Source organism: Lithobates pipiens, unplaced genomic scaffold, assembly GCF_037356315.1.
Source record: "Lithobates pipiens isolate NorthernLeopardFrog02 unplaced genomic scaffold, aLitPip1_a1.2 Scaffold_30, whole genome shotgun sequence".
Taxonomy (NCBI): Eukaryota; Metazoa; Chordata; class Amphibia; order Anura; family Ranidae; genus Lithobates; species Lithobates pipiens.
The window spans coordinates 24,738,258-24,757,126 of NW_027507791.1; positions in this window are offsets into that span (position 1 = coordinate 24,738,258).

The following is an 18,869-nucleotide window of genomic DNA, read 5'->3' on the forward strand; positions in this document are numbered from 1 at the left end:
CCTACAAGTTGATACCATTACCTTAATAACCCGAAGAACATATTTACAGAAATGAACAAGTGAGATGCAATTGTCAAGAAGCATTATGATTAGCGCACAGAATGTCTTCATTTATCTATAAATGTGCAACTCAGCCATCCAATATCTGTATACATTCCAAGCCTGTTCTTACCTGTCCTTGCCATCCTAAGTGTATGGTAACATAGTTTTAAAGTGTAGAATTATTTTAAAATATACGGGTGTACTAACTAGTCAATATATATTTTTCTTTCCAAGAAATTGTAATTGATGAAACATCTTGATGCATAAGGGTAGGAAAGTTAACCCGTAATTGCCCTTGTAATATATATATATATGTATTTGTGGAAGCAAAAGGGCTGGTTTTAATGCCTACACGCCATAATACATATGTATTGCAGGGCATACAATGTTTCTGAGCTGTCAAGACCAGCTTCGACCATGACGGGACCAGCTTCAACCATGTTTCTGCTGTGACATCCAATAACAATGGCCACACGATCATCTATCTATTCTGCCCCACCCCCCCCCGGGCATTCAGAACTTTTTAAAGGTGGGTGGGAAGGGGTTAAAGGGCCCTTGAGCCTAAGCTTCAAAGGGTTTCAAAGTGTCAGGAAGATTGCTTGCACAGCCATGCCCAAAGAGCAGAACATGCACACATTTCAACCCGGGGCTCAATAAGCCAAGCAAACCCTTGCTTATGCTCATGCTAATGCACATAAGAATGAATGAACATGCACTGGCTTTGGCACCAAAACCCCCCACATTTAAAGCTCCTGTGGCCAGGGCCGTTTTTAAGGCAGGGCAAAAGGGGCAGCTGCCCTGGGCCCTGTCATTGTTGTGGGGCCCAAAGCAGCTGCTTCATACCTGCCAACTATCCTGGTTTAAATCCCCTCGTCCCTTGAGGTTTTAGTCCTGTGCTGTGTCCCGATATCTCAGTGTGAAGTGCTGCTACTAATGCTGCCCAGCTCTGCCCTATTGTTGTGTAAAGATGACTCACCTTCAGACCTGTGTTTACATGTAAATACCGGCATTCATATGTAAATAGGGGCAGCCAGCGACATTGATATGTATATCATGCCCCCTTGAGGTCATATCCACAGTAATCTCTAGCAACCAATCAACAAGCAGAAATCATGTGCTGTAACCTTTAGCAACTAATCAGTGAACCATAATGTGTACTGTAACCTCTAGCAATCAGTCAGTAAGTGGTAATGATACACTGTAACCTCTGGTAACCAATCGCAATAGCTGCCTGATCTGATTCAGTAAACTTATTTTGAGTCTAGCTGCTATTTATTGTATGTCTCAGGCCGCGTACACACGCGGGGACTGTTCGCTCAACTTTGTCCGCTGAACAGTGTTTCGGCGGACAGTCCGCTCGTGTGTGGGCTTTCAGCGGACAGTTTCAGCGAACAGTCTGCTGAACAAAGTTTTTCGGAATTTCCGAAAAACTGTCCGCTGAAACTTTGTTTCAGCGAACAGTCCCCTCGTGTGTAGGCTTGTTCGTCAAACTAAGTTCCGCGCATGCTCAGAAAGAATTTACAGGGCGGAAGCGCTCGGTCTTGTAAAACTAGTGTTCGTATTGAAGCTAGCATATTCGTCATGCTGCTAATTTTGTGGTTTTTTAATATAGCCCGTTCTTTTCTTCTTCGTAATGCAAGAAAAGTGAAGTAGCTTTGCTGCTTATATTCACACAGAGTTATACTACATGTTTTTATTCATCCTCATCCTATGATTAATCTTCCAATTATAGAAAAAATATATTCCAAATTTAAAAAAAAAACAAAAAACAACCCTATAAAAAAAAAAAAAAAAAAAAAAAATGGCATTAAATAAAAACAATTCATAACAAATCAAACACCAAGCCCCAATATAGCACGAACTCGTTCCCGAGTACGTCCACTCTCCATGGCTTTGAAACGGTCGGCTGGACAGACAAGCTCAACTGAACGCACTGAAGAACAGCCAGACCTATGAAGAACGACCTAAAAACCCAGAAACGAGCGGACCAGAAGCGCCTAATAACAGGTACAACTGATCCACGCGTAACGAAAGACAGATACAAACTTCACAGATAGACTGCGCCGCACTGGACGGACAAATTAAGCCGAAGTCTGAAAAGCGCGAATCGTCTCTAACCAAACTTCTACTAACGCAGAGTCAGCAGAAGGAGCCCAAAGGGTGCTTTGCTGTGTCTTGGACTTCCTGTTTCTAGTCCCGTCGTACGTGACGTACGTCATCGCGCACGGTTTCAGCGGACTGTTCGTTCGTCGTGTGTGGCCAAGTCCGTCCATGCTAATTTTGAGCGGACTGTCCGCTGAAACTGTTTGACGAACAAAGTTGAGCGAACAGTCCCCGCGTGTGTACGCGGCCTCAGAGCAGGTGGAGAGCAAAACTGCATGGGGGGGGGGGCCAAGAAAAGTTTTGCCCAGGGTCCAATCAATATTAAAGACGGCCCTGCCAATGGCCCCAGAAAACTGTGTATTCTGCATAGCCATGTTCTATGTATATATGCCGGTCAACACCAAGCGGCGGCACAAAGTCTCAGAGCAGGTGGGGAGGAAAAAGTGCATGGGGGGGGGCAAGAAAAGTTTTGCCCAGGGTCCAATCAATATTAAAGACAGCCCTGCCTGTGGCCCATGATGACCTACCTGCGTTCTGCCATTCTTTCTTTGACCCAGTGTCTTTGACCCAGCTTGCCTACTGAATTTGTGATAAATTGGATCCCCCTACGGAGCTCAGCTCAGCATTGCCACCATATAACAGTGTTACATAAAGTGTTTGGACAAGGACCTTCATACCATGATGACCAGTTATTTTATTTTTTTTAAATCTTCTACAAAGTTAAAAAAAAAAAAAACTTTTGCAATTACATTATCTTGTTTATGTTAGTGACTGAGCTAATATATAATTTAGGAGATGTTTTATTTTATGGAAATCTGTATAGTAAACTAGGTATGTGTATTTGAAAGCACGGGTGCCACTGAGCGATTGTATATTCAGTTTGGTGTCACTGTTTCCTGCTAAAATTTGCTGCAGGTTTTTACACCACCTTTATTGTTAACACCTTCTGTTCTCATCATCCCTTGGAACATTTCTAAAGTCATACTGAAAACTTCCATATGAATCAGAAAATGAAAACGATGGCATTTAGGTACAGGGGCTTTTTGAAGAGAATCTGTCCTCCATTTTGACTTTATAAAACAAAAAGTGTTGGCCAATAGAAGGCACCACAAGGTGTGCCTGCTATCACTCAACCTCCTCTGCGTCCCATCTGAAATGGCTTTCACTTCTACTTCTTGACTTTCTTGTCCAATGAGAGCATCTTATTAGCTAGCTGCAGGGGTAGGGAACCTTGACTCTCCAGCTGTTTTGAAACTACAACTCCCATGAGACATTGCAAGACCCTAGTATGACTGCTAGAGGCAGAGGCATGATGGGATTTGTAGTTTCAAAACAGCTGGAGAGCCGAGGTTCCCTACCCCTGAGCTAGCAAGTCATAGTAGATCAACCCTGCACTGGTTAATAAATTACGTAGACACAGGGGCGGACTGATAACTCATGGGGCCCCTGGGCAATAGGCAATTATGGGGCCCCCAGGCAATCAGAGATTATGGGGCCACACAGTATACACACACACACGCAGTATACAATAACATAGTATGCACATACATGTACACACAGTATACACAGACATGTTTCTATTGGCTGAGAAGGTACTGGAGAGGTGGGGCAGCTATAATCTCAGGATTTTTAGACCAAAAGGATGTCGTTAAGAGAAAGATGTAACAAAAAAAACAGGTTTTTACATACTGTCCCTGGTTTTACTGAGGCTGGCAACCCTGATGGGGTCCCCTAGTGGCCCGGGGCCCTCGGGCAGTGGCCGAATGGTCAGTCCGCCCCTGCGTAGACTGTCATGTGTAGGTTGAAGGATCATTTAATTATTTTAATGAGAACATTCCCCACACTGTTTAGTCATATGCTCACTGTGATAAAGATTACTTAACGAGTTGTGCTTGGACCTTGAAGAAGCTTGTCCAGAAAAAATGTAGGTTAGTGCATATAAAAAAAAGTATCATGGATAGCACTCAATTGTTTCTGTGCACTAATATGACTACAATCACCTCACTTAACATTTTGAATTTGCTATTGTTTTTAGATGAGTTAAGTAATTGTAAACCCTCGTTTTTTTTTGTTTTTTTTAAATAACAAACAAATCATACTTACCTCCACTGTGCAGTTCGTTTTGCACAGTGCGGGCCCCCAACGTCTTCTGGGGTCCCCCAGAGGTGCCCACGGCTCCTCTTTGCATTGGTAAACTATCTGGGAGAAGCACTCTCCCTGGGGGTTACCTTGCGGGCACGCTCCAGCATTTGCGTGTATAGATACAGAATACCGGACTTGGTCCCAACCCCCCCCCCCCCCGCGGTGCCCATGTCACTGAATTTGATTGACAGCGTGAGTCAATGGCTGCACTGCTATCAATCTATCAAACCAAGAGCTAAGAACCCCTGGGCAGAGAGGTACAGCGAGTCTCCTGCCGAGGGAACGAACGGGCTCAGGTGAGTAAAACGGGGGGGGCTAAGGGGCCGGTCAGTGTCAGAAGTTTTTTCACCTTAATACATAGGATGCAATAAGGTGAAAAAACACGAGGATTTACAACCCCTTTAAGCACTGTCAGGTCCTAATCAGCTTGCTAGAAATAGGGCAGTGATGGCAAACCTTTTTCAGCCCGAGTGTCCAAACTGCAACATAAAACCTACTTATGTATTTCAAAGTGCCAACGTTGAAATTAAACCTGAATACTGAGGTTTTAGTTTAGCAAATGGTAAGCCAGTTGCATAGGCAGGTGGAAGAGCAATGTGATAAACAATAGGAACATGAAGGAAACTCACATAGATGTAGAAAAGCACAAAACCACCAGGTCAGGCGAAGGGCTGGCTTAAAAACCCTGGATCTTCTCTAGGATGAACGAAGGACTCCAACGGGACCCGGGAGATGGACGAAACCAACGCCTTCCCGAAGGGGCCCAGAGTCTCTGGGTCTCCTGGAAGGTGTTTGAAGAGCCCAAGGGTAACCCGAAGGGATGGACAAAGCCAATGCCTGCCAGAAACCGGAACCCAGGATAGAGGGCTTGAACGCTCTTGGAACACGGCGTCAGGCGCAATGACGTCACTGGACGAGTCATCCAGTAAGGAGCATGCACACTGGTGATAGCTGGTCAGTGTGCTCTCCTTTGTCAAGCTCTTCTGAGTATAGCTCATGTGCCCACAGAGAGGGCTCTGCATGCCAGCTGTGGCACGTATGCCATAGGTTCTCCATCGCTGCTTTAGGTGATCCTTGGAGCCCCTAAAATGTACGGCTGACTGCATTCTTCTATGTTGGTACAGGTTTCGCAAAGCTGATACCGAAGAATACGCCTAGTATGTCCTAAAATGCAATGCATGGCCGCCTCCCAGTGGAACGTCGAGGCCCCACACATAATTGTGTTGCACTTACATTGCACTTATATTACTATGCATTGAATTTTGAAATTCCCTGGGAACATTACAGTGATTATACTGAATGTAGAGTGATGCTAAGCCATGGCAGAAATTAGAGAGAGTAAAGCAATATTTTTTACAATTTTTTTTTTACATTTTTTTACATTTTTAAGTGCCCTGTTGGGGGGCTTCGGTGAAATATCAGGGGTCTAAACAGAGCCATGATGTCTCACATTTAAGACTGAGCCTCACCTGCACAAGTGAATGAACAGGAAGCACTTACAGGCTTCCTATTCATTTGCAAACGAAAGCATCGCAAGCACAGTTTACTATACTTCAGAGATAAATGGACACAGAAGCAATGGGTACTGTTAGCTCACTGTGTTCATTCAGAACAGGAAGGGGCCAGTAAATGACATATTTACCAGCCCCTTCCCCCTGATCCCCCTGCAGTGCAGCTGGAGGAAGGAAGATGAGGAGAAGCTGGCAGTGCTGCAGGGGGAAGAACAAGAGGATCAGTGTCTACAATAAAGCAGTACAGCTGGTCTTCCTGATCGGCAGGTCCCCAGGCCCCACTTTTGAACTAATAGGTCCTGGGCCCGATATAGGAGGGCCGGCTGTAATGCCTTATTAGCGACCCTGGTGCATGGTTTGATTAGGGTGTGCTCAGGCACACTCGGCATACCCCCTGCACACGCTTTTGCCGATTCCATGGAGACAAATGTTCCTAGACTCCATGAATTTATAAATGCTTTTGAGCAATCTGTTGCGGAGACAGGGATCTATTTTACATCTTATTTGTTCCCATACGGGAAGTATCCACCCACAGCAGCGCATGCAGAATACTGTGTCTCTGCTGTAGACACCGCTGCATTCCATAGACACAGGAAATATATATTTCATTATTTGTTCTCAAAATAGTTTGCAGGGGTTTCCTAAATCAGTAGCTGCTTTTTAAAATTCATGTATACATTTAAATTATTTTCTAGCTGGACAAGTTTGCTCTTTAAAAGTACTTATTTCTATGAGTAGGTATAGAAAAGGACATCTGCAACTTTTTTTTTTTTTTCCTCGCCCCCGAAGAGTTGCATAACAGTTGATGTAAATACTTCTGTTATCTGATAAAACTGCGGGTTTAGCTGCCTGAACTTGAAGTCTTTTGTATATTCTGTGCATCATGTACAAACGCACACACCATAATTTATCTCCCAATTAACATTTCACTGTCTCTAGCCTTGTTTTATATGAGTTTGGCATTCACCAGGGTCATTTATTGTGTTTGCAATTTATTTATGTAGGTAAAGACGTTAAGCATGGGTGTCAGAGTTTTGCTTGGGAATAGTCAAGTCTTTGAAATTATTTCATGATTACATAATACATACATTTAGAAGGAGACATATTTGGCTAGCAGGTGCAAAAGAGGGAGAAAAAGAAAAAGAGAAAGAGAGAGAAAGAGAGACAGATTTTTTATTTTTTTTTATTTTTATTTATGATGAATGTTTTTGAAAAACAGTCCTAAAAAAAAAAAAAAAAAAAAAAAAAAAAAGATTAAGGCCGTCAATTACGCGGTGAATCTATGGGTACCGCATTGTCACTTTCTTTCTGTTGTTTCCCATCTAATCATTTCTTTGTTTAATTTATGCCCACTTCAGTCTCAATTATTATTTAAAATCTCTGCTTTTTCCATGACAGCCAAGATGCAGTGATACTCTCTTTCAGCTGTTTCTGCCAATGATGTCTTTGGCGTGACAGAAGGAAGCATGTTTCAGATGAAAACAGAAAATCATTTTCAAAGACTTACCTTGCAGACAAACCTTTCATTAAAACTTTCCTAGGTGGCATTTTTTTTTTTTTTTTTTTTTACCCCCTTAATTTATGGGGTCCGCTGGCCTTCCCAGATCGCCTGCAGCCTTGTCTCCAGGTAAGAAAAAGAACATCTTATGTAATGGTACGCATTGACCGGACACTGCCTTCATAAATGACATCTAGAAATGAGCCGTAAATGTATAATGCATAAACCACATGTTTTTATTATTGACTGTTTCCCCCCCCCCCCCCCCCCCGCCAGTTACAAGGCATCACGATCCAGTTTTCCAGTCATTCTTATAGCTCGTATAAAATATTCTCATTAACAATATTTTCTTATTTTTTTATGTTTTGCTGTTTTTTGGTGTTTTTTTTTTTTTGCCTTTTTGTTATTTTTATTAGGATATGTTTGCTATATTTGCATTTTTTTTTTTTGCTTTTGTTTTATGTCTTTATCCAAAAAAAAAAAAAGAGTTAATAATTTAAAAACCAACTGCTTCATTATAGATACATGTGATTAGGGAACGTAGAATGCAAAAAAAAAAAAAAAGCTATTTTTTTTTTTTATAAAAGCACATGCTGCTGTTCTTTCTTTCCTCTGGGTGCTGTACGTTGTTAAATAATAATTACACAGACATTATCAGCACTGCTTTTATAATGATATTAATTCTCTGTGTGTTATGGTTTCCGCGTGTTCCTGACGAAAAACGCAAATCATATGTTTATAATTTGCGACTTGTCTTTGATGCGTGCAGAGGAAGGAGAGAAAAAAAAAATAAAAAAAAATTGCTGGTTGATTTTAAATTCTTTTACAGCTGTAAAACAATTGCAAACCCCCCCCGTTCAAACATCAGAAAAAAAATAAAAAAATCTAAGTGCCTCAGACAAGATTTACAGGGCTGCAGACATGGAGAGAGCTAAGGCAGGATTATGTGCTGCAGTCTGAATTAACATTTGTAATAGAGCAAGGAAGCAAGGACTAAATGTACCAGTGTTATTTATACCAGTCTTAATATTATCAAACCATTCAAAAACAGACCGTGGCATGAATTTTCATTTTAGCAAGAAAAAGGGTGGTTAACCAAGCAAGAGCTGAGTATTATAGAATTGATCATTCTTTGTAAAGTAGCATTATTTATTAACTACAATTCTAAGAAAGATTGCCATATAAAAGTGTCAGTCTTCAGATTATCTCCGTCAGCTAGCAGTAAAATATTTGATAAATAAAAAGTATGTACTAAGTGACTATTTAAAGTTTTTACAGCTTTTGACATCCCTATCTGACTTTTTGCCACCATGTGTTATTAATTATATGCTTTATTTCTCATTTCAATATACAATCACTTGAAAAGGGCCAAAAATTATTCATAAACTACTTAAAGTTAATGATCACTTCTAACTTGCCTTGTGGAAATTATGTACATTTCCCAGAGCGAGATTTTTTTTCTAATCTTACAGGTTATTTAAGAAGGCTTTAACTGAAGTGCGCCCAAAATTACTCATCTTGCCATCGCTGAAATTTAATTGATACAGTCATTTCAAGTGATGTACTTTCAAATATAAATCCTAATTTAAAAAAAAAAAAAAAAAAAAATTCCTTAGCTAATTCTCCTAATAAATGCTTACAAAAAATACATTTATTTGTACCTTTTGAAAATATATAAAAACACTCATAATAAAATTAGGCTTAGCAAGAGTGCTCCAGGTAAATTATAGTTGTTGTTATTTTCAGAAGGAGATTGTGTATAATTGGCTTAAAGGCTTATAATTGTACATCAATTTTTTTAAAAGAGACACGTTGTTTAGAGACAATTCAAAGAAGTACAGTAAACGTCTACCTATAGTTTTAAAAATGTCGTCACCCTTAGTTTAGGAAACATGTTTTATTTTACAGGGGTTTTTTTTATTTAGTTTTTTTTTTTTTTTAACGTCAATTCCTTGTTCCACTTTATCCTATTGTTCTTTTGCATTGCAACATATTTATATATATTGTTTCAATTATGGACAGAATGAAATGCAGTTTATATGCATTTGGAATGCAGATTAAGTTAAGAAGATGAATTAATAGTCTACAAAAAAATTAGCTCTATTAGGCAATCTGGAACAAGTTGGCAGAATGCCTGCCTATTTTTAAATGAACATTTGTTAACTGCTGATGAAAAAAAAAAGAAAAAAAAATCAGCTCTCCTACTTAGGTGAAGAGATGTATTTGCTTTTTTAGTAGGAATTAAACATAGTATAAGCAATCAACATGCTGTTGAACGGCTCGTGAAGCTGTGTCTGTCAAAATTAACTTCTCTGGAAAATAGAAGAATCTGTTCTTATTTGAAAACTTCCATCGCTCATATCGCTCTTGTAAAAAAAATAAAAAAAATAACAGTGTTATAAAATGTTACCATATTTATTGAAATAGAAAGGAAGGCTGCTAAACAAGCTATTAATTACCTTTGGGGGGGGGGGGGGGGGGGGTGAGTAGGTTTTAGGCTGGCCAAGTAAACCTACAATAGTGTTGGGCATCAAATAAGCTTTTTTTTTTTTTTTTTATTTTTTAACATTCCTTTTAAGCTGATTGGGAAAGGCATGCATTTAATGTGCTAGGCCTATCATTACTCCTTTTGTTTAAAAAAAATAAAATTAAAAAAAATTAAAAAATAAAAGTGTTGATTGATCCTCTGTTTTTTTTTTTTTTCTTTTTGAGTATTTTTCTTTGTGAAATGTTTTATTCCTTGCTTGCTCACATAGTGGTTGCGTATAATAAGGTATGTATGGTATTTATTCCTTTGTGCGTTGCTTACAGTAGATAATCCCCCCCCCCCACCCCCCATAAACCTCCCCCCCCCCTTTTTTTTTTTTACCCCTCCCCACAAACCTTTAACAACTTCACATCCATCTAACCACAAAAAAAAATACACATCAGAGCATCGCAAAAGAGCAGCAGAGGTATAATAACATTAAAACGCTCCACGTACGTCAACATGTCTACTTAAATCTCATTGCATATTCTTAACATGTAATGCTCTCTATTCTTTTCGCTCACAATGAACACTGGGAGATGAAAATGATTTTTACTGTATTGCTGAGCTGCTGACAGGGAAATTGTAAACAGTCATATTTCATGTCTGAACAGTAGAGAACATAAAAAAAAGGGATTAAAACAAACTATTGTTTCATTAGTCAAGCATTTTAAATTGCATTTACAACTCGATTCACATCAGCCTGCGATTGTGTTGGCACAAAGTGTGAATCCAGGTGCTTAAAAAAAAAAAAAAACTTGTTGAATTAGTCAACGTGATTTGGGAAATGAATTGGAGTTAAAAAGTCTACAGCTGGTAGGCAGTTGCTGCCCCCGTAGAAAGGGGGCCAAAGGCCATCCATATCGTATAGATTTAGACCCCTTTCACACTGGGGCGTTTTTCCGGCATTTTTCAGGCGCTTTAAAAGACCGTAAAGCGCTTGAAAGAAGCCTCATCTGCAGTCCCAATGTAAAAGCTCAAGTGCTTTAACCTCCCTGGCGGTATGATTATTTCAGATTTTAGGTGCTGAAAGCGGTACCATTATTTTGCATGGCAATTTGGCGTTTTATATTGTAGTCCTGTAATTATTAGCCCTTGTACACACGGTCGGAGATTCCGTCGGAATGTGTCCTATCGGACCGTTTTGTCGGATATTCCGACTGTGTGTGGTCTCCATCGGACTGTTTCCGTCGGAATATCTGACGGACCAAGTTTTCCAACTTGCCGGTAAAATTTTCCGACAAAATACTCCGATCGGACATACTCCGATCATGTGTAGCCTACTCCGACAGACAAAGTGCCACGCATGCTCAGATCAAATTCCTAGACCAAAGCTATTGGCTACTAGCCTGAACGTAGTCCCGTCGTGACAAAATAACGTCATCACGTTATGTACAGTCGGATTTTCCGACAACTTTGTCCGACCGTGTGTATGCAACTTCACTTCCGGACCTCTTCCGGAATTAATCCGTCGGAATTACTCTGACGGATTTGGTAGTCGGAATCTCCGACCGTGTGTACAAGGGCTTAGGAATAACTCACTTAAATCTGTCCAAACCAGAGTCTAGCAGACATCCCGGGTATGATAAAGTTTTAAAAAAATTTAAAAATGAAATTATAATAAATAACTATAAATAATTATACCAAATAATAATATAACAATAATAAAAATGATTCAATAATGTAATCAAATCAAAAACACTGAAATTTGCTCAGTTGCAGAATTATCGCTGTCATTACTTTTCAGTATTTGATGACGGATCTCCCCACAAATCGCTATCCCTCAATTCTGCGAGTGATTCTATTTTATTATCGCTTTTTTCTAGCTGGTCTAAAATAATTTTTCATGTAAAGGGACAGTTTTGTTTGCTATGGACAATCTCCAGTTTCCAGGCATAAAGAACAGTTTTTATATTATAAAACTGCATGCGGGACACTGGACAGACCACTAGGGACAAAGGGGATGTGAAATAATTACATACAGCAATGTAATCTGTAAGATTACATTATACTGTATGTAATGTGTGTGTTTTACTTTTTGAATTTGGCGCCGTTCTCCGTCCCCGTGCGTCACAACGCTCGCAGGGAATGGAGATCGGCTCTGTGATAGATCGAGCCGAGAACGTGCCGCTCGTACAGCGGGGGGGGGGGGACATCGCTGGATCCAGGGGACAAGGTAAGTAAACCTCTCCCTGCATTCAGTGATGCGATCCCGAGTCTGGCTCGGGGTTACCGCTTTTGGTACAAAATCTCCACCCTGAGCCAGACTCGGGAATACCACCAAGGGGGTTAAGAGCCCTTTCACACTGCCAGCACCTGAAAAACGCTCGTAAAGGGCAGTTTTTCTAGCACTTTTAACCCTTGCTAGTGGCCAAATAAAGGGTTAAAAGCACCCACAAAGTGCCGCTGCCAAAAACGCTTTTCAGGCGTTTTGCAGGCGCTTCCAATTGATTTCAATGGGAAGGGGCACTTTAGGAGCTGTGTATTCACCGCTCCAAAAGCGCCGCAAAGCAGCTGCTTGCAGGACTTTTTTTGATGCCCTGCCAGCGCAGCGCTTCAGTGTGAAAGCACTCGGGCTTTCACATTGGGATTGCTGTTGCGGCTTCTTTCAGGCGCTTTAGAGGCACTTATTTTAACGCTAAAGCGCCTGAAAAACACCATAGTGTGAAAGGGATCTGAGTGTGAAAGCACTCGGGCTTTCACATTGGGATTGCAGATGAAGCTTCTTTCAGGTGCTTTACAGGCACTTTTTTTAACGCTAAAGCGTCTGAAAAACGCCTGAAAAACGCCCCAGTGTGAAAGGGGTCTTAAAGTATTTGCACCCAATAACTAAAATCTCATTTAAGCTTGGACAAGTTATTGTGATTTTAGAATTAATTTTAACATCTTTAAAACGGCAGCTTTCATTACAATTGCACTTCCTGTTATAGGGTTACAACACTTGTTGCCACCTTTGTCACATGGGCGTCTGATGGAAAACTACAAGTGGTTGTGCCAACAAACATTTCACAGTCATGGCCCACTCTTGTCACCTTTAGGAAACCTGCCCAAAGAAATTCCATATTCAATCTCCAAATGGACATTTTTTTTTTTTTTTTTTTTACATCCATTATATTCATACGTCGTGCCATTAATGTACATTAGTACTTATTACATTGTAATGCCCAACTGGTTTGGACAAGTCTTATTTTATAGTATTTACATGCATGGTTTTTATTATTCATTACTGATGACTTGTCATTTGTTTTTTAACTTGAATATCTAGTGGTTCTTTTTTTGTTTTTTTTTGTGCCCACTGCTTTTCATCTTGCATCATTTAAAATTTAACGTGGATGTGCTTTCATTCTATATACCAACTGCACTAGGATTCTAAAGACTAACTGTGGATTTTAATTTATCTTAACCACTTCAATATTGCAAACTTTGTGCGGGAAAATCTGAATGATGCCTGTAGCTACAGGCATCATTCAGATATCATTCTTTCCAGCCCACGATCCTGTGCACTATAAGAATGATCATGGAGGCAGTTCCGCCACTTGATCGTTCTTATAGGCGATGGGAGGGGAACGTTCCCCCCTCCCGCCGCCATCTGGTGCTTCTCCGGGCTCTCCTGTGCCATCAGGGGTCCCGGAGAAAGAATCAGCCGGTGCTGGGTGACAATGATAGAGATTTCCGGTGACCAGATGGTCACCAGTCATCTCTATGACCGCCGGAGGCCCGGCCGCGACGTTATGACGTCACGCCCGGGTTCCTGGATGTAAACAAAGCCGCAATCGTGGCTGTCAGCATGAGATCTGTGAATTTTTTTTCTCTATCTCATGCGTTCCAGCCTGGAGGAGAGATGCGGGATCTTAATGACCCCGTATCTCTCCATAAAGAGGACCTGTCACAATAGATTCCTATTACAAGGGATGTTTACATTCCTTGTAATAAGAATAAAAGTGATCGAAAAAAAAATATAAAAAAAATAAGTAAAATAAAAAATAAATAATTTTTTTTTTTTTTTAAACGCCCCTGTCCCTGGTAGCTTGCACTCAGAAGCGAACGCACATGCAAGTCTGGCCCACATATGTAAACACCATCCAAACCACACATGTGAGGTATCGCCACGTGCGTTACAGCGTGTGCAACAATTCTAGAACTAGACATCCTCTCTAACTCTAAACTGGTAACGCCAGTAAAGCATTGCCTATGGAGATTTTCACATACCGAAGTTTGGCACCATTCCATGAGCGTGCGCAATTTTATAGCATGACATGTTAGGTATCTATTTACTCGATAAAACATCATCTTTCACATTATATAAAAAAAAATTGGGCTAACTTTACTGTTTTGTTATTTTTTAATTCATGAAAAAAAAAAGACGTTTGAAAAATGATTGCGCAAATACCGTGCGAGATAAAAAGTTGCAATGACTGCCATTTTATTCCCTAGGATTTTTGCTAAAAAAAAAATATATAATGTTTGGTGATTCTGAGTAATTTTCTAGCAAACAAATTATGATTTTTACATGTAGGGGAGAAGTGCTAGAATAGGCCCGGTATTGATTATTTTTAACTACACAGATGTTTTTTTCTTTTTGCACTTTGTATGTATCCTATGGCCTAGTCGTGGGTTTTTACTAAGCATCTTTTTCTCTATATACCAGCCCTGAAGAAGGGAGAGGCAACTCCCCCAAAACACGTTGGCTCTACTTGTTTACTTTTATCTCCAATAAATAACTATAGAATTCATCACGTGAGACCTTTCTCTTTTTGGACATCAGGCGCTCCTCTCTAATCACCCAAAGTGTTCTCTGCGGTAACGCCTCCATTGTCGTTATCAGAAAGGTAGTGGCCCTCGACCCCGAAGGAGTTTATAACTTACCACCTACAATTGAGATGCAACCCAACGGAAGCAATTCCCTCTACACCTGCCACATAGTAACTTGCCGCTAGACACCTGCGAGCGGCACCAGCCCAGTGATGTTTTCCAATAAAATATAATATCCATGGCACGCTGTTGTCACCATCAGGAAACCTGCCCAAAGAATTTCCATATTCAATGTCAATATTTTCAAGATTTTGTACTGAGGGACTATCTCATTTCTTGAGGCCCAAAAGTGTCAGTACAGTAGAAATACCCCCCAAATTACCCCTTTTTGGAAAATAAGCAATCCAAGGTATTTAGTAAGAGGCATGGCTGTTTTTTTATGTTGTTTTCAAATGAAGAAATATAAAACATAATTATTTTTCTTTTTTTACATACTGTCCCCAGTGCAGTACAACGTCATCATATAGGTAGTGTGTCAGCGGTCAGGGACACTGACTGGTGACAGTACGAAAAAAATAAAATAATTTATTATAATTTTTTTTTTTAAACACACTGTGACCAGAGCAATATAATGTTACTATAGAAACATTGTACTGCGAAGTGATAAGGATTTTTTTTTTTTTTACACATTATGCTTGCTTATAGCAGTCAATTACATTGCTGTAAGCAAGCATTTTACTGAATGAAACTGAATCCTTCAGTCTGCTTTGTGGTGATTAGCTGTGATTGGTCAAAGCTAATCACAGGATACAGATGGGCTGTGATGGGTCCTGTCTGTACCATGTGATCAAATTGACCAATCAGGTTGGCCAGAATAAAAGAAATACAACAAATGGAAAACCTTACGATGACGATGAGAGAGTAAAGATGAGAAATATTGGAGGATTTGGGCTCCTTACCGTACGTATAGGGAACAGACCTCCTATATATCTCAGGGGTGGGTGGAAATGGTGGTTTAGTTTTTTTTTTTTTTTTTTTTTTTTTTTGGGGGGGGTGGGGGGGGGTTCCTATCTCTTTCTTCTCACTTTTTCCTTTTTTTTCTGTTTTTATAACTTTTTGACGATAACCAGGGTTCTTCTTGGTTAGGAAAAATATAACAAAAATAGAAAGTGTGATATGCCTATCTCGAATGTAAGAAAGATCAAATCCGATACAGTTTAAGAATAAGATAGCCTGGTAATATGAATAACAGTAATTCTTATCTGCTAAGAGAGTGGCAGGTATAAAATAGAGGTTATGTTATATGTATGAGACATTATTCCTATGTAAATTGTATCACTATTTTTGTGAAAAAATAAAGAATTTCTAAAAAAAAAACTTGGCCAATCACAGCTAGCAACACAAGTGTAGACATTGGATGGCATGAAAGGAAGACATCCATTGCGTACAACTGTCATGTGACCTGCTGTTAATCATTGCTGCAGCACAGTGGTGTAGTGGATAGCACTCTTACCTAGCAGCAATAGGGTTGCTGGTTCAAATCCTGACCAGAACACTATCTGCCTGGAGTTTGCATGTTCTCCCTGTGCCTGCGTGGGTTTTCTCCCACACTCCAAAGACATGCTGGTAGGTTAATTACACTCTGTCCAAAAAAATTGGCCATAATATGTGTATGTGTATGTCAATGTTGTAAGTGTGTCGGGACTCTACAGGTTAAAGGACCGCATAAATAGCTGCAGATGGACACCGGTGGCAAGAAAATCGCCCCGAGGCAATTCAGTTTGTATAGGCTATACAAGTCATTCATTCACTGCACCAGACTTTTCACTCTCCAGTTTTAGTAAATCAACCCCAATGTCATAATCCTGGCAAAGGAGTATATTAAATATTGGTGAGTATATGGGCAAAATGAGACAAAGGTCCACAGATGATATATCTTATGGCAGCACAATCCAACCTGCCACATCGGCACACTCCAGTCACAAAGTTAGCAGTCCAACTGTATGGTATGGGATATGGGGAGAAGTATCCAATGTGAGATGAACTATATAGAGCTGTTGGATCATACAGTGGTGTGAAAAAGTGTTTGCCCCCTTCCTCATTTCCTGTTCCTTTGCATGTTTGTCACACTTAAGTGTTTCGGAACATCAAACCAATTTAAACAATAGTCAAGGACAACACAAGTAAACACAAAATGCAATTTGTAAATGAAGGTGTTTATTATTAAAAGGTGAAAAAAAATCCAAACCATCATGGCCCTGTGTGAAAAAGTGATTGCCCCCTAAACCTAATAACTGGTTGGGCCACCCTTCGCAGCAACAACTGCAACCAAGCGTTTGCGATAACGTGCAATGAGGCTTTTACAGCGTCCTGGAGGAATTTTGGCCCACTCATCTTTGCAGAATTGTCCTAATTCAGTTACATTAGAGGGTTTTCGAGCATGAACGGCCTTTTTAAGGTCATACCACAACATCTCAATAGGATTCAGGTCAGGACTTTGGCTAGGCCACTCCAAAGTCTTCATTTTGTTTTTCTTCAGCCATTCGGTGGTGGACTTGCTGGTGTGTTTAGGATCATTGTCCTGCTGCAGAACCCCAGTTCGTTTCAGCTTGAGTACACAAACAGATGGTCGGACATTCTCCTTCAGGATCTCTTGGTAGACAGCAGAATTCATAGTTCCTTTTATCACTGCAAGTCTTCCAGGTCCTGAAGCAGCAAAACAGCCCCAGACCATCACACTACCACCACCATATTTTACTGTTGGTATAATGTTCTTTTTATGAAATGCAGTGTTCCTTCTACGCCAGATATACTTGGACACACACCTTCCAAAGAGTTTCACTTTTGTCTCATCGGTCCACAGAATGTTGTCCCAAAAGTCTTGGGGATCATCAAGATGTGTTGTGGAGAAATTGAGACGAGCTTTGATGTTCTTTTTGCTCAGCAGTGGTTTTCTCCTTGGAACTCTGCCATGCAGGCCATTTTTGCCCAGTCTTTTCCTGATGGTGGAGGCATGAACGCTGACCTTAACTGAGGCAAGTGAGGCCTGCAGTTCCTTGGACGTTGTTGTGGGGTCTTTTGTGACCTCTTGGATGAGTCGTCGCTGCGCTCTTGGGGTAATTTTGGGCGGCCGGCCACTCCTGGGAAGGTTCACCACTGTTCCATGTCTTCGCCATTTGTGGATAATGGCTCTCACTGTGGTTCGCTGGATTCCCAAAGCTTTGGAAATGGCTTTATAACCCTTTCCAGACTGATAGATCTCAATTACTTTCTTTCTCAATTGTTCCTGAATTTCTTTGGGTCTTGGCATGATGTGTAGCTTTTAAGGATCTTCTGGTGGACCTTACTGTGTCAAGCAGCTCCTATTTAAGTGATGCCTTGATTGTGAACAGGTGTGGCAAAAATCAGGCCTGGGTGTGGCTAGAGAAATTGAACTCAGGTGTGGACAACCACAGTTATAGTATGTTTTAACAAGGGGGGCAATCACTTTTTCACACAGGGCCATGATGGTTTGGATTTTTTTTTCACCTTTAATAATAAACACCTTAATTTACAAATTGCATTTTGTGTTTACTTGTGTTGTCCTTGACTATTGTTTAAATTGGTTTGATGTTCCGAAACACTTAAGTGTGACAAACATGCAAAGGAACAGGAAATGAGGAAGGGGGCAAACACTTTTTCACACCACTGTATAACAGTCTTACAGTCATGGAATTGAAGCTTCCCTTGGCCTCAGGATCAGTATGGACATGGGGAAAGTCTAGAAGTGGAGGACAGAAACTGCAAAGGGCCACTGTGCAAAAACCATCATGGGCTCCTCTTTGGCCCTTTTCATATGTGTGCACATCCCCTTAAGCCTCGTACACACAGTGCAATTGTTGGAAGGGGATTGTCTGTTGACAGAATGTTGCCCTAAAACCCTGACCGTTAGTACGCTCCTTTTGACAATTGTTGTTCAACTTTCCGCCAACAAATGTTGGATGACAGGCTAGTAAATTTTCGACAGACAATGGTTCGAAGTCAGATTTGCGTATGGTCAGTACACAAATCTGTCACACAAAAGTTGAAAGTACAAACACGCATGCTCGGAATCAATGCTCACCAAACACGAAATTAGCAGAAGGGGGCCGCTCAAGAGCTGAAATTCCTCGTAGTACGTCACTACGTTCGTGTTTGTGGCACGACAATTGTGTAACATTAGTATGCAAGACAAGATCCAGGCACACGCCCTTTTGACAAAAATCAGACACTCGGTTGGCCAACAGTCGTACCGTGTGTACGAGGCTTTAGACTC